The sequence below is a fragment of the Entelurus aequoreus genome, linkage group LG16 (assembly GCF_033978785.1).
Source record: "Entelurus aequoreus isolate RoL-2023_Sb linkage group LG16, RoL_Eaeq_v1.1, whole genome shotgun sequence".
NCBI lineage: Eukaryota > Metazoa > Chordata > Actinopteri > Syngnathiformes > Syngnathidae > Entelurus > Entelurus aequoreus.
This window is the reverse complement of record NC_084746.1, coordinates 31,092,963-31,097,962: the sequence shown is the minus strand read 5'-3', so window position 1 is coordinate 31,097,962 and position 5,000 is coordinate 31,092,963. Positions and strand designations below refer to the sequence as shown.

General features: G+C 34.4%; 1 protein-coding gene across 5 annotated transcripts in view; it reads right to left on the bottom strand.

The window, feature by feature from the left end:
• Positions 1 to 4,731: 4,731 nt before the first annotated feature.
• LOC133630840 (pre-B-cell leukemia transcription factor 1) overlaps positions 4,732 to 5,000 on the bottom strand; it is a 309,529-nt gene continuing 309,260 nt past the window's right edge. For all 5 annotated transcript variants that reach the window (XM_062022627.1, XM_062022629.1, XM_062022628.1 and 2 more), the window contains one exon: positions 4,732 to 5,000. This exon is cut by the window's right edge and continues 321 nt beyond it. The gene's annotated coding sequence lies outside the window, so the exon portion shown is untranslated.

Here is a 5,000-nt window from a genome sequence, read left to right as displayed (position 1 = left end):
TGCGTACTGTACGTGGGCTAATTGGAAGGTCACATGAAGTTTGGAGCTCTGTAGCAACTGACTGTGCAGAAAGTCGGCGACCCTTTTTGCACTATGCACTTCAGCATGCGCTGACCCCTCTTTGTCGGTTTACGTGGCCTACCACTTCGTGGCTGAGTTGTTGTTGTTCCCAAACTCTTCCATTTTCTTATAATAAAGCAGACAGTTGACTTTGGGAATATTTAGGAGTGAGGAAATGTCACGACTGGATTTGTTGCACAGGTGGCATCCTATGACAGTTCCACGCTGGTAATCACTGAGCTCCTGAGAGCGGCCCATTCTTTCACAAATGTTTGTAGAAACAGTCTCCATGCCTAAGTGCTTGATTTTATACACCTGTGGCCGGGCCAAGTGATTAGGACACCTGATTCTGATCATTTGGAATGGGTGCCCAAATACTTTTGGCAATATAGTGTATGTATATATATATACTGTATATTAGGGGTGTGGGAAAAAATCGATTCGTATTCAAATCGCGATTCTCACGTTGTGCGATTCAGAATCGATTCTCATTTTTAAAAAATCGATTGTATTTTATTTTTTATTATTATTTTTATTTTTTTAATATTTTTATTTTTTTAATTAATCAATCCAACAAAATAATACACAGCAATACCATAACAATGCAATCCAATTCCAAAACCAAACCCGACCCAGCAACACTAAGAACTGCAATAAACAGAGCAATTGAGGAGACACAAACACGACACAGAACAAACCAAAAGTAGTGAAACAAAAATGAATATTATCAACAACAGTATCAATATTAGTTACAATTTCAACATTGCAGTGATTAAAAATCCCTCATTGACATTATCATTAGACATTTATAAAATAAAAATAAACAATAGTGTCACAGTGGCTTACACTTGCATCGCATCTCATAAGCTTGACAACACACTGTGTCCAATATTTTCACAAAGATAAAATAAGTCATATTTTTGGTTCATTTAATAGTTAAAACAAATTTACATTATTGCAATCAGTTGATAAAACATTGTCCTTTACAATTATAAAAGCTTTTTACAAAAATCTACTACTCTGCTTGCATGTCAGCAGACTGGGGTAGATCCTGCTGAAATCCTATGTATTGAATGAGTAGAGAATCGTTTTGAATCGGGAAAAAATTGTTTTTGAATCGAGAATCGTGTTGAATTGAAAAAAAAAAAATTGATTTTGAATTGAATCGTGACCCCAAGAATCGATATTGAAACGAATCGTGGGACACCCAAAGACTCACAGCCCTAATATATATATTTATATATATATATATATATATATATATATATATATATATACAGTATGTAATAGTCTTGTGATTTTTCCCACACATACATATTACGCTCTACCACGGTATCGAGCACTATTTTTTTGGATAATATATATATATATATATATATATATATATATATATATATATATATATATATATATATATATATATATATATATATATATATATATATACACACATATATATATATATACACATACATATATATATACATACATATATACATATAATTAGATAATACAACTATACATAAAAATACCAACATTTTATTATCTCTCTTTTCTCTGATCTGTTCAGACTTGCATTTGGATGTACGGCAATCATCAACAGAAATGCACCATCACTTAAAGAAAAGCATTTCCATTGGAAAAAAAAAAAAGTACCTTATTGTATAATCACAAAATTTAGATGTAAGCTTTCCATATGCTAGTATTGGATATCATGTGTATGTGTGCCCAGAAGTATGCAAAAGCTAAAGCAGTAAGTCAGAGAGGAGTAATCCTAAAAAAAAGGTAGTAGATTATGATCCGGAACAGAAGGGAGATTTACTCTCAGAATGTAACCTTGGCTGTTTTTTTTAAAGGCAGCACACAAAAACATCCATGCTGATGTATGACAGCTTGCTGTTGTGTCAGTTTTTAATCCTTCTGAACAAAGCAAGTCAAGCACAAGAATGCACATAAACACATGTTGAAAGCTCAGGACATTATTTACCAGCCGAGTTGAAGCAAAAAAACTAAAGGAAAATCACACTTTGATCACATTGTAATAATGATAAACAACAATAAATTCTACAAAAAAAGGTCACGCAACATACAATGTTGTCTAGAAGGGTTACATAAGTCTCTTCTTTAGTGCTGAAGGCCTAACATTTTCATTGTCCTTCTCTCAGGAAGAAGTGGACTGGTTGTCAGAAGCAGATCCTCACATGGAGAACTGCCTTGATGCTGGCCTGACTAAAGCAAGCAAGAAGTAGACATGGTTGAAAAAAAGGTGAATATTAGAATATATATATACTGTTTTTTTCTTTTTAAATCAAAGTGTCCTCAGCTTCAGGGCGAGGGTCTCTGCATTGTGCTGTGGATGTGTACAACTCTATTAGCATAATGACTTCCCCGTTTAAATAGATTGTGACTCCTGTCGTCAACCGCAAACCCAGTTACCATGTCCTGGGCCAACTTTCTTTGCTGTCCTTTGGACTGACCTTCAAGGGGTTAAACAAGTGACACATGTTTCATGTGATGGCACGGCGCTCTTTTGGCTACGTCAGCATTTTGGAGAAGGTGGGGTATGTTTTAGCACGCATCAATTTGGAAGCTAAAAACATCATTGCAAAATAAAGAGTTCGACCGAATCATCGATATGCTAGTTCACCACGAGAAAAAAGCCATAAAATGGGAATAAAATCCTGAGCACACAGTCACAATATGATACCACATTGAGAACCATTTCTAAAATAGACTGAATCATGAGAACACTATGATAAAACAGTCGGAATCATTAGAACAGATTGTAATACTTGAGAAAAAACTCTATTTAGTACAAGAAAGTTGTTATTATAAAACAATCACAATCATGACAATAAAGTCATAAACCTATGAAAAAAAGTCTGAATCATGAGGGGAAAAATGTTAGAGGATAAAACAATTGTAAGTCATAATGTTGGGAAGAAAGTTGAAACCAAAAGAAAAAAATACATAAAATAATAAAAGTTGGAATCATGTGAAAAAAGTTGTAATTCTTAAAAAAATGTCTGAGAAAAAAAAAAAATCTAAATTATGAGAACACAGTTAAAATAAATAAAACAGTAGAAAAGTAAGAACAATGACAACAAGTCGTAGTATATTTAGAAAAGTCGGAATCCTGTGAAAAAAGTATTTCTATGAAAAAAAAAATCAGAACCACATGAAGAAAGTCGATAAAAAAATCTAAATCATGAGGAAGAAGTGCCGATATATTGAGAAAAACTCTGAAAAGTAATCACACGATCAATCATGACAACATGTCGTAATATTATGAGAGAAAAGTCCGAATTCTAAGTAGAAAGGCTGACCATAATAAAACAGTTGCAATCATTAAAAAATAGACAAGTCAGAATCGTGGGAAAAAGTGCCCTTTTTGGAGACTAAGTAAAAACTTCCCTGTAGATAAAAAATAAAATATAAAGATTAAAAATGTTTCTCATAAAATTACGACTTAAAAATCGTAAAACATTTTCTCGTAATATTCCATCATTAATTTGATTAATTTTGCTACGTCATTGACTTTACATTAAAGGGCTCATATTTGGATTTCTTCTAATCATTTCCTGGTGGTCTACACAACATGTCATGGCGGTTCTTTGTCAAAATCCTGACATTTCTGGGACTTACGCAGATCCCAAATACACAAAAGCGGGCACCAATAGGTAAGAAAGTTTGCTTTTGCATAATAGGTCCCCTTTAAGACAGACCTGGGCAAAATGCGTCCCGTTATGATTTTCAATCTGGCCCGCCGGACGTTCTGCATCATTTTTTTTAGACCTTTAACATCAAAACTGTAGCCGCCATTATGATGTGCAGTGCTGTTTTTTAATGACCGTAAGTCTTGAACTATAGAAAGTATTTCAATGGTCGAAATTTGCGCTTTTGAGTGTTATAGGAGTTATTACGGTCATCTACGTCACAGCAGCTCTTTACACTTTGCATTCATATTTTGCTGTTTGTTACATTTTTGTTGTGTTTTGCTTGATTGTAAAAGATACACAACTATCGAGGAGCTGGTCTAAGAAATGTAAAAGAGGAGCGACGTTCATATGTTGTTAATATTCAGGGTTTTATTGTTCATAGTTAATATTGTAAATTCCACTTTTTTTATTTTCATGTACATTTTGGGTGTCCCATTCAGTAAAAAACTGTAAAATTCCATACAGTTTTTTTTGAGGTGGTCTGTTTTTAAAATTCTGTCGGACATTGTGACTTTTGGTATTAGTGTTCCTGAAAAAAAGACCCAACACACAAACTGTACAGCAGATTTTTACAGCTAAATGTGTACATATAATTTATACACAATTAGACACATTTTTTTCTCTCAATGTGGCCCCCCGAGTCAAAATATTTGCGCAGCTCTGCCTTCAAGACTTTGTTCTGGTAATCCTAGTTCTAGATGGCTTTTCCGTGCACTCCTTTATTCGCATGGATTTTTCTAGAAGTTTGATTGAGTGAATGCCAAGTGGGTAATCCCACGGACAGGAAGTCGGACGGAGGCGGTCCTCCACCTAATGAATGACGTCAAGCTTGTCTCAGGATGTGATGACAAGAACTTCTTTATTGTTTTACAGATAACATACTTCACAGGGGTTACCTTAGAGGTCAAAATGTCCCGACACAACTGGGTTAAAAGACGCCGGAGACACAGGGGAGGATGGACTTTTTTTTTTCTTTTCTTATCAAGCACACAATGTAAACAACTGAGCAATATTAGTCTAAAATGGCGTACCATAGGATAGAATAGGTGAGAGACAAGAAACTGTAGAATAGGTAAGAAGATGTGCCTCTTTTTTTTTACAAAACAAATCCCGGCCGCTGGCGTGGTTCTACTTTTGAGTGGCTGAGAGGTAGAATGACCAATAAAACTTTGATTTATTTACTGGAACATTTTGTCACTGGAAGTGGAAACAGGTGATCAT